Genomic DNA, 12,319 nt, shown 5'->3' with positions numbered 1-12,319 from the left:
CTTTTCTGCCCATAAGTATATATTCTTCCATGAGGTTGAGCTACCTTCCTATATCTAGGAGCGGGAAATTTCTAGGGCATAGGTTTTACCTTTAGTTAGCATTAGTAGGTATTGCTATGCAGTTTTCCAAAGTAGTTGTTCTACATAAATTCGTTCCCCTAGCAGAAAGGGAGATTTCCAATTCCTCCATATCTTTAATATTATTTGGCATTGACATTTTATGACACATTTTAGTTATTTTATGCGTATGTATTCGTATCTTATTGTAGTTTTAATTTGTATTTCCTTGAAGACTAAAAATATTTAGCAATCTCATATGCCCATTAGACATTCATAAAATATCTGTTCAAAAGCTTTTTCCAATGTTTGTAAAAGGTTGTCTGACCCCTTCTTTTTGATTTGCAGTTCTTTTTATATCCTTTATTTTATAGATGTATTAGTGAGGAGTCTTCAAATATGGCTTCAATTTTTGCTTTTATAATGTTTTAATAAATGGAAACTATTAATTTTAATGTATTATTTATCAATCTTTTCCTTTGTGGCTAGGGATTTATTTTTCCTGTTTGAAAAAAATTTTGCTTCCTCCTTAAATATTCTCCTATATGTCCTTATAGGAAATGTATTTACCTATCATATACAGGTTTGTGACCAATCAGAAATGAACTTTTGTTCTTGATGTAAAATAGGTAAACATTTGTTGTTTCCTATTTGAATATTTGATTGGACCATTTGAAAGGACCATAATTCTCCCTTATCTTGCATTACTACTTTTGTCATTAGATGTGATTGTGTGGGAGAACATTTGGTTTTGTACTCTTGCTGTATGTGTAGGTTTGCTCTTCATCTACATGTTGTCATGGCACTAATACTGCACTGTTTTAATTACTCTAAGTTACTAAAAGCTTTGAGACATAGTAGTGTAAGTCCTCTAAACGTGTTCTTCTTGAGAACTGTATTTTTCTCTTATTGTTATTTTTATTTTTGAATTTTCATATAAATTTTGAATCAGATGAGAGTTTGATTGGGATTGCATTTAGTCCATAAAATACTATGAATGAAAATTGACATCTTTTAATGGTCTTATAATATATTAACATGGTAATATATTAACATGGGTTACTATTCCATTTATTTAGCTCTTCTTTGTTTTTATTTCATTGATATTTTTAGTTTTCTTTTCAGAGGTTTCACACATCTTTTATTAAGCTTATTCCTAGGAACTTGAGTTCTATGCTTTTATAAATGGTATCATGTTTTAAAATATCCTTTTTGAATTGCTTTTCAATGGCATAGAGTATTGCAATGAAATGTTACATATTGACATTGTATCCAACATCTTTTTATTACAATCATAATAGATGATGCTATGTGCTAATAAGTACAAGAATGCTGCATAAGAAATCACCCTAAAATTCAGTGGCAGCAGGTAAATTGGTGAAGCTCTGCATGAAGGTGCATGATTTACAATTATCTGGGATTGCCCTGCTTTGGATGAGAATCCATAAATTGGAACAACTCCAAATATGTAATTCTGGGGCACAAGCTGGATGGACAGACACTACCTAATATGTGCTTTTCTCAAGGAGGAGGAGGAGGAGGATGAAAGTTCTCAGAAGGCTGGATAAAAACACATGAAATCCTGAAAGCCTAAGCACACTTTCACTTATGCCCATATCCCATTGACCAATGTAAGTTATATAGCTTTGTTCAACATCTGTGAGGCAGGCAGGTCTACTTCTTCCAGAAGGTGGGCAGAAGAAGCAAATATTTGCTAAATATGTCTAATTTATACAGGTGCTAAATTTGCTTCTTAGAATAATCTATATGCATATCTTTTTTGTATTGTCTGTATGCACAATTGTATCATCTTTAAATAATGACATTTAGTTTTTTCCCTTTCAAAATCTTGTACCTTTTATGTGTCTTCCCTTATTATACTGTATAGAAATGTATAATTGTTGAATAGAAGTGGACAACTTTGGGGGCACCTGGGTGGCTCAGTCAGTTAAGCATCAGACTCTTGATTTTGGCTCAGGTCATGATCTCATGGTTCGTGAGGTCGGTCCTGTGCCAATCTCTCTGCTGTCAGCATGGAGCCTGCTTCAGATCCTCTGTCCCCCTCTCTCTCTGCCCCTTCCTGCTCATTCTCTCTCTCTCTAAAATAAACATTAAAAAAAAAAAAGAAGTGGACAACTTTGTCTTGTGCCTTATCTCAGGGGTAAAGTTTTCAATATTTCACCCATAAGTATAATTTTTGTATTAGATTTCTTGTTTTTCTTGTTAATTATGAAAGGGTGTTAAGTTTTATGAAATACACTTACTATAGCCTTTACAATGATCGTATATTTTTCTTGTTTTTCTATAAAAGTAATGAGCTACATTAATTATTTTCTTAATGTTAAAACCAAATCACATTTCTGGAATAAACCCTAACTTGATTATATTTTTATATACTATTAGATTCAGCTTCTGCATATTTTGTTTAAGATTTTTGCATCTATGTTAATGAGAAAGTTAAATGAGAAATTCATCTATAATTTTCTTTCTTACGTCTTTGTCAGATTTTGACATCCAATTTTTGATGACTGCATAAATTGAATTTGGCTTCAAAAATCACCTCATAAAGTAATTCTTTTTTTTCCATTTTCTCACAGACTTTGTGTAAAATTAATATGTTTTCCTTAAGTATTCAGAAGAATTTACCATTCAGCCATCTGTGTCTAAATTTTCTTCATGGAAAATTTTTTAAATTATTGATTTAATTTATTTAATGCATATAGAACTATTCACATTTTCTATGTCTTCTTGGCTACCATTGGTAAGCCTATTTTTAATGTGTTTCTCCATTTCATCTGAATTTTTAAAATTTTGGTGCAAACTTTCTCATAATGCCTTCTAATTATTTTTTATGTGTACAAAATCTATAATGATGTTGTTATATTCATTCCTGATTTTGGTCATTGTATCTTCTCTTTTTTCTCTTTTACCTCTATGTCTGTGTCTTTCTCTTTGGAAATTTATCACTTTATTAGTCTTTGTAGAAATGCCTTTTTGCTTTGTTGTCTTTTTCCATTTGTTTTCCTTTTCATAATTTTCTCTTCTCATTTTGTTACTTTCTTCCTTTCACTTTCTCTTTTCTTTTTATTTTTCTTCTGGCTTTTGGGATCATTGAGATGAGTACTTAGATCAGGTTTGTTAGGGCCTTGAGATCCTGGCTGTGTTAGTAGCCCTGAACTCTAATCTGTGGTTCTCTATCTCAGTGGGACTGCTGAAAGACAGAGAAACTTGCTCTCTGTGTGGTCTTTATGCCCCCTGAAAATTTGCAAATGCCCTAAGGGTAAAATAACATTGCAAATTTGAGGCCCTCATGTGTTTCCTTCCTCTTGGATTTTGATTGTTCAAACCCTGGGTATTTTGGTAGCTTTAAAAGGAGGGTTTTTTGTTTGTATTTTTCTACATTTTTTATTAAAATGAGGATTAATCTGAACAAGCTACTATGTCATAGTCAAAATGGAGAATCTTCTCCATCATTAGTGGGTAATGCCAAGCTTTAGTCTACTAAATGGAATTTTTAAAAGCCAGTTCACTATTCCAACAGCAGGATATAAGAACTCGCTTTGCTCTATAATGTCACCAATACTAGGTATTGCCAGACTTTTAATTTGCACAGATCTGGTGAGTGTAAAATGCAAGCTGATTGTAGTTTTACTATGCATGCATTTATCTGATCACTAAAGCAGTTGAGCATCTTTTCATGTTTATTGACCATTCACATTTTGTTCAATTCTTATTCAAATTGTTTGCTCATTTTTCTGTTGGATTGCTTGTCTATTATTATTGATATATAGGAGTTCTTCCTCTTTTGATATTCATCATGTATTTTTTATGGGTTGTAGATATTCTTTCCCTGTTTGTCTTTTCACTTTGTTTTTCTCCCCGTGGCGGACAGAGGTTTACCTTCATAGTATGTAAGATTTTTTGTTCTTTGTTTGCTTCACCATCTGCATATAATACCTCTTCAATTAAATGAACAAGAATACTTTCTAGTCCATTCCCTTGTCTAATTTTATATAAGATGACTCTTGTCAAGAGAGGCAATGCACTAGGATGTGATAAGGAAGCATCAAATGGCCTTTCTTGGTAGCCTACCACAAGCTGAGCACAGCTTTCAGTGTTCTGCAATCCCTACCTTAGTTAATTCTCATAACTTCGTGGCATAGGCATTGTTATATCCACTGATGAAAGAATTCCATTTCAGTTCTCCTGCTGACCAGTTAACTGCTCTTTGCTCTTTTCCCCAGAAAAGAATTCCCTCTTATTTTTGTCAAGAATTGACATTTCTAAGAGCATTTTCTTGTCATTGCAACATAGTGGGAAAAATTTCCCAATCATAGAATTACTTGCATAAAAGCGAAACAACCCCCCAACAAATGTCTGTGTCCTCCCACCTCTGGATGATCTTAGTGATTGCCCAATGTGTGGCATAATCTGTGGAACTCCCCTGAGGCTGTGGCCAACAGTGTTTACATTCTTATTCCAGCATTTCTCCTGCAAGTTTGATTTCTTCTCCTTTAAAATCTTTATTGTTTTGCTTTAGAGCTCATTTTTAATATTTAGTCTATATTCATTTTACTTTATCATCTTTTGTGTATCTCTGTATATTTTAGATGATTATCCTCATTTCACTTCAAATGCTTTAAGCCCTATTTTCCTTCATAAAACTGTTCATTCTCACTACTGGTTCGTCTTGGGTCTCACTCTGCTCCTACTCACTCATGCCCACCTTCTTTCTTACCTACCATTTCCACCCATTGTCTTAAGGACTGACTGAGTCTTCCTTTCTGAGATTTTTCACCCTGATTGTTTGTATACTAATTACATTTTTCGAGTAGAGTCTCTGGTGTACCTACGTCCTGTGTTCCTTCCAGGACGCAGAATCCTCCCTTGGTCTGTGCACCTGTAGTCTTCAGGTTCTCTGGGTTTCTGTCCATCTCCTCTTAGTTTCTCTATAGGCTCAGCTTCCCCTGCTCCAGCCCCACCAGTGGATAATGCTCTTTGACAGGCCTTGTTCCAAATGCTTGGTTGTCCTATTGATATCCCCCAACACTCCCCAGATAAAGATTCTACCCAAATCATTATCTCCAGCTGAAAGCATTTTCCTGAGCTTCAGACATGAATAACCAACTGAACCCAGTGGGACAATTTATACAAGAGATCTACACCCTGAATTACTGTTTGTTTCATGACTTAGTATCTTGGTGGATAGTGGATAAACCCAAACACAAGAATCAGCATTGAGTCTCACCTCATACTGCTTCAATATGCTATTTCTAGGTTCCCTCACTTCACCTGCTATACCTCTCATCCTACGTTTTCCAGCTGGAGTGGAAAACACTGTGACCTGCCTAATTTGGAAAATCTCAGGCCTACATCAACCAAATAGCCAGAAACAATGTTGGGTCAGACAGCAGCAAGATTCTACTACCTTGATTTTTAAAGATACAATTAGATTTAATAAGAATAGCTATGATCTTTTAAACATTTACTAAATAGTATCTGATGTACAAAACACTTCAGGTTCATTGTGTATTTTTTCATAATAATTTCACAAACTAACTATTTCAGGAGAATGGAAGCTCCTAGAATTTTAATAACTCTCCTGGTGCTATATACTTAGTAAGAGAAAATCCCAGATTTGGATCTAAGTTAACCTGCTCCCTAAACCTACACTTTTCCACCATGGCACACACCTCACAGTTATGGGCAGTTTGCATGATTATAATTTATAATGCCATTGTTTCTGTTTTTGTGAGTGCCTGCAATGGAAAAGCAGAGCAGAGTGACAACTTTGGAATTGGTTTCCTTGACTCTAACTGCTTGGTTGAGTAGCCATTTTCTTTTTCTTCTTTAACTTCATTGCAGTATGTAAAGCATGATAGTAATGCAACATCATATAGCTAAGTATTAAGCTTGGTTTTGTTTTGTTTTTCCTTCAAGGAGAAGTAAGTAGATGTGTTTTTTATATAAATTATAAAGTTAATTTTCAAAAACTGGAATAAAATAGAAATCCTTTGTAACTTCAAACTTAATTTCCTGATTTGTACAGATAAGTAACATTGACAGTAGGTGGGAAATGATTATAGCCAATATTTTGCGATAGCTTAATAGCAACCCTATAAAGAATTCCTATTATTATAGATATTTTACTTATAATCTTAGTATCTAATGCACATGTTGGTTATTCTAAGTGCTTTGTGTATATTCACTCATTTTATACTAACAATAATTCCATGAGGTAGGTAATGTTAATATCCCTATTACAAATGAGGAAATTGAGGCACAAAGAATGTAAATGATTTGCTTAATGTCATTGAATTATTGGTAGTACAAGATGAGTGAATATATGCAAATTGCTTAGATTAGCCAACAACTAGGAAAGGAATACAAATATGGATGGCTTTATTACAGAATTTATATTCACATGCACTAACTGACTCCACTGCTTCTACTCTTGGTTCTATCTAGGAACATGGGTATTAAAATTCAAAGGGAAGAGACACTCATGTGTAATGACAAAGAGGCACATTAACACATAGTACTGTGATACAGCTGGCGATGGGTCTTAAAAGAATGACCAAATTACTCTTGTGGCATTTATTGTTTCTGAGAGTCAAGGGGTCTAACAAACCTGCAGGCTGGGGCCACAGTAGAGTTCCTGGACCTCTTCCCCAGGGTCTACCCATAAATATGCCAGGTGCCTTGCTAGGTGTCCAAGATGTGTAAACACATATGTCCAGGCATGTAAAACAGTTGCTGTTATTTAAAGAATAGATTAAAAGGGGAAATAGTCCAGCAAACACAAATGCAGCAAAGTGCTTTATGTGTTATTATATGATTATGGATGGGTCCAGTAAAGACTCAAGAAGTGGTTAATTTTCCCATGATCGAAGAAGGACACAAGGAGGATTCGTAATCTGACATGCTGTAGGATAAATTTTGTCCCAAATTGATTGTTAAAATCACTAGGTCTCCTGACTTGAGTGTAGGTTCCTTTGAGCCTGTGATTTGTAGCTATGTTGCCAGCACTATACACAAACTTTCACTACCTTGGATTTAACCTCAGTTTAAAAGTCATGGAACCAGCATACTGCCCTATTCAGATCAAGAGTGGCCCTGTTATATCCACTTTGGTCTTATTTGTCCTCTTGGTTATAGAAAGCTGTCAAAAGAGCTTCCCATGTGTTTCCAGCCAGAATGTCATATTCTCTCCCTCTACTTCCTTTATAATTCTGCTAACTCTAATCCTAAAGTGTGGCTGCTCAGACTGCTACACTCAGACTTTAGTGACCTACTTTAGTTTCTGTAATTACTCTCTATTCTATGAACCCTATCTTTGTGCAACCCAGTGTTTGTACCCTGCTACCTACCAAGTTATAGCCCAAATAGTATCTGCATCTAGCAAGACATAGACAAAAAATTGTCCTTTATTTTTTCTTTTTGATGTTAAAGCACATTTTTTTTTAAATTTTTTTCAACGTTTTTATTTATTTTTGGGACAAAGAGAGACAGAGCATGAACGGGGGAGGGGCAGAGAGAGAGGGAGACACAGAATCGGAAACAGGCTCCAGGCTCCGAGCCATCAGCCCAGAGCCTGACGCGGGGCTCGAACTCCCGGACCGCGAGATCGTGACCTGGCTGAAGTCGGACGCTTAACCGACTGGGTCACCCAGGCGCCCCTTAAAGCACATTTTTAAAAAGAGGTTTATTGAGATTCAACTCATAACAATTATCCATTTAAAGAATATAAATCATTTTTTTAGTATACTCATAGAATTACATAACCATTGCCACAATCTAATTTTAGAACATTTCTGTCACACCAAAAATAAACCCCTCATTAGTGGTCAATCTTTAATTTTCATTTTGTTTATAAATTCATCAGTTGTTTGAATTTTTGGATTATTAATAATGTTATTTATGTCCAAGTTTTTGTGAGAACATATGTTTTTATTGCTCTTGGGGTGTATACATCTAAGACTGGAAATGACCTTTAACATTTTGGGAATTACTGAAATACTTTCTTTCCACAATGGCTTCATTATCTTACATCCCTTTAACAACAATGTGTGAGAGTTCTGACTTCTCCACATCCTTGCCATAATGTTTAATCTTATGTGTCAACTTTACTGGACCATTTACTTGGTAAAACATTATTTCAGAATGTGTCTGTGGGGATGTTTCCAGAAGATATTAATATTTGCATTGGTGAACTAAGTAAAGCAGATGTCTCTCCCCAATGTAAATGGGTATCATCCAATACACTGAGGACCTGACTAATTTTTAAACTATTTAAAGTAACTATTTAAACCATTTAAAAAATGGAGAAAGGGCATATTTGTGCTCTCTTTCTGCTAGGGCTGAGACATTTTTCTCTTGCCCTCAGATGAGGGCACTTGTGGTTCTTGGGATTTTGGATTCAGATCAGGGCTTACATCATCATCCCTTTTGATTCTCAGATATTCAAACTCAAACAATTATACCACTGGCTTTTCTGGTCCTCCAGCTTGCAGACACCAGATTGTTTTTTCCTGTTGTGGACCGTACTTTTTAATTTCATGTCTTGAATTTTTTTCTGTTGTTGAAAAGTGGAATTTCAAATAATATAATGTGACAACTCTGGAAATAATATTCTCCTCCCTCTCCAGAGTATGTTTTTGCTGCCGCTTGTTGTAGTGGCTGGTATTTGGTAAATGACTTCTGAATTAGTTCTCTATAGTCAGCATACCAGTTTTTACTAGTTAGATTACTACTACTTGTTTCTACTTGATTAGATCACTGATAATCTAATGATGGACAGAAATTTCCTTAAATTCCTAAAACAAACACATCTCTTAGTCTTTCCCACGAGGCTCTGTGTGTTTATTGGGGTATACTTTTGACACTCAGACAAGCAGTTTATATTCGTCTTAACTTTAACATCCTGTTTGTGCAGAACTTCAAGATCATCTAGAGGTAAGAGTTTAAGGAATGTTCGGGTCCTTCTTGAACAAATGCATGACTCTACATGTGCATTCTACATTTCCAGGCATTTGTTGAGGTTTTTCAATGCCTTATGAACATCTCACACCTTAGTTTTTCCTTCTTGTTTGGGTTTTTGGTTAGTCCATTGTTTGCCCATCATTTCGTTTAGGCATACTTTAAAAATACTTGACAGTAAATATTTAAAAAAAAACTGCCACCGTCCGTCATGAAAATGCTTTTAGCATTGGATGATCAATAAAAAACTTTTCAAGTCAGATCTTCCAGGAAACCACTAGACAGATCAGGAAGAAAGAAAGACAGGAAGAATGGGAGGAAGGAAGGAAGGAAGGAAGGAAGGGAAAAAGGAAGAAAGAAAGAAAGAAAGAAAGAAAGAAAGAAAGAAAGAAAAGGAAAGAAAGAAGAAAGAAAGAAAGAAAGAAAGAAAGAAAGAAAGAAAGAAAGAAAGTTCTTTGAAAATAAAGTTTCTTCTGCTCCCTTAAGGCTACCACTGAGCTGGGAATGGGTGATAGGAATGGTGTACCTTAAAATGCTACCAAGATTCAGCAGGTTTTCTTGTCCTACTAGGGTTGCTGTGTCTTTGATTGACTTCCAGAGCTCTGAAAATGTTTATTTCGATCATTTTCTCAACTTCTTAATTGCTTTCATGGAGGGACAAATTTTCCAAGATTTTTAATCTTCCATTTTAAAACATTTTTTTCGAATTTTGTATATTTTAGTGTTTATAAACTTTGGTACAATTAACGCTTGTATGTATATATGTCATTATCCTCATTATTTCCTATGAAAGACTTTTAAAACTGGAATAACTTGATTACAAGGTCAGCAATCATACTTTGAGAAACACTGCTGTAAAATTATACATTATATTGTATGTACATGTATATATGTATATCTGATCCCACTTCCTGGCACAGAGCTTCTAAAATCATTGGAATTTCCTAAGTGATAAGAGTTCTGGGGACATCTTTTGTTCTAATATTTGGTCTGTGACCCTGGGATTTTTAATGTCTTGGAATTTCCTGGGTGATAGAAGTTTTCTTCTCTTTCTTCCTCCTCCTCTCTTTCTTCTCCTCCTCTTCCACTTCTGCTTCTGCTCCTTCTGCTTCTTTTTAAATGAGGTGATTCTTGGTAGACTCCTGGGAAACTTCAGAATGGGAACCAGTTTCCAGAAAGATCAAGCCATGGGTAGAAGCTTTGAGCTTTCAGCCCCACCTCCTCAACCTCTAGGAAGGGAAGATGAGTTGGAGATTGAGTTAATGATTGATTATGCTTATGGGATGAAACTTCCAAACAAATCCCAAAAGTACAGGGTTCAGGGAGCTTCTAAGCTGAACACATGGAGATTCTGGAAGATTGGCATATTAAAGAGGGTACAGAAGCTCTACACTCCTTCCCATACCTCGTCCTGTGTATCTCTTTATCAGGCTATTCATCTGTGTCTTATATAGTATCGTGGAAACCTTCATTTATAGTTGGTCTGTCAGAATTACCAAGCATAGTTGGGACTTGTGACTGACTTGTGAAGTAGGGATAGTTTAGTAGAACTAAGCCTTTAATTTATGAGGTCTGATGATAATCTAGGCTAGATAGTGTCATAACTGAATTGAACTGTAGGATACCCACCTGGTGTCAGAGAATTGATTGATGTGGAAATAAGCCCACACAAATGGCATCAAAAACGTGTGTGAGCAGAGGAAAGCAGTGATTTTTTTCCTAGACAGCTGCCTTAAATTGACAAGTATGTTTGGGATTAGAAAGGAAAATGAACTGTACAATGAATATTTTCTAATTCTTCATTTTTTTTAGACATGAAATGACTGGGGCTTTTTAGACATGAAATTGGCTTGGGACTTTGAACATCGAACATCTTTATCCAAAATAATGTCATTATTATTTCTTGGAGGACCTTGTGGGAAGTTGGGTGCATCAGATACTTCAGGGACTGCAGTCCAGAGCTCATAATGCCCCAGTGGATTTGTGACCTGGTATTAATTGCCTTGAGCTTTAATTTTCTACAGGAATACAGAAAGAAGTTTTCCTTGCTCTAATGAAGTGTTAATTTTTAGAAAAATGAAATGCAGACCAAATTTTCCCCCTGGCTTGAGTTGAGTAAGATCATAGATAGCACAGATCTATCACAGATGAACTTTGAAAGGTTAGGGGAGTTAGGATGGCTGCTAATTTTATTAACAAAGCTCTACCGGCTGCTCTATGAATGCAAAAGTAGCCAAAATGTCCTTCCTGAAGCACTTTCCTCCAGCTCTGTGCTGAACACTAACAAAGTAAGACAAGCAGAGATTACTCAGCTAATTGACTGGAAGCTGAGAATAGCTAATCAGGCCAAATGATGCTTTATGGTCTAACCAGGGCATGAATAATTGGGGAAGTCTGTGTTGAATGATGATTATCTTGTAGTTCGTATATGTGGGTAATGGTAATAATGTTTAGGAAACTCTTCTAATGACAGAAAAAATTGCCTAAAAGAGTAATAAATAAACAGCACGTAATTTCAAGAATCAGTCAGAGACTCAGACCTTTAGGCTAAGCATTGCCTTTTCCAAATTTTATTTTTTTAATGTGCAAATTCTTTGGGGAAATTACATATGAATTTCCTAGTATTTCGATATAAATTAAATGGCTGCCTACTGTAAGAGCAGGCCTATTGGAAAAAGACTGACCTAAACTTGTGTTCAGGCCCTTAATGTCTGTGTGAAGTTGGCCAACTTTGTTATAAAAATCCCTGGATGAGCTCTGTAGTCAAGACTTCAAGATCCAGGGTGAGTGTACCTCCTATGCAGGCAACTACCCAGAGTGCTGGCCATCCATCACTTTTGTCCCTGTCCAGATCTATCACAGGTCACTGAGATCTCATACTTGCTTCCCCTCACTTTCCTACAGCCTCCGTTCACTAAGTATTTTTTTTTAATTTTTATTTACTCTTGAAGGAGAGAGATAGAACGTGAGTAGGGGAGGGGCAGAGAGAGAGAGAGGGAGACACAGAATCTGAAGCAGGCTCCAGTCTCTGAGCTGTCAGCACAGAGCTTGATGCATGGCTCGAACTCACTATCTGTGAGATCATGACCTGAGTGAAGCTGGTGAACCACCCAGGTTCCCTGTTTACTCAGTCTTTTCAAGGGTGAAGCTCAGAGCTCTTTTCTAATAATGGGAATAAAATTCCAGATAACATGTCCTATCTGGCTATACCTGTGATGAGCTGTGGTGTAGGTGCAGCTGCAAAACCCAGTGGAAGCTAGATAAGATCAAGAAGTTGCTCTCA

The sequence above is a fragment of the Herpailurus yagouaroundi genome, unplaced genomic scaffold, assembly GCF_014898765.1.
Source record: "Herpailurus yagouaroundi ecotype Mexico unplaced genomic scaffold, PumYag 140, whole genome shotgun sequence".
Classification (NCBI taxonomy): domain Eukaryota; kingdom Metazoa; phylum Chordata; class Mammalia; order Carnivora; family Felidae; genus Herpailurus; species Herpailurus yagouaroundi.
This window is presented reverse-complemented; position numbering follows the sequence as displayed.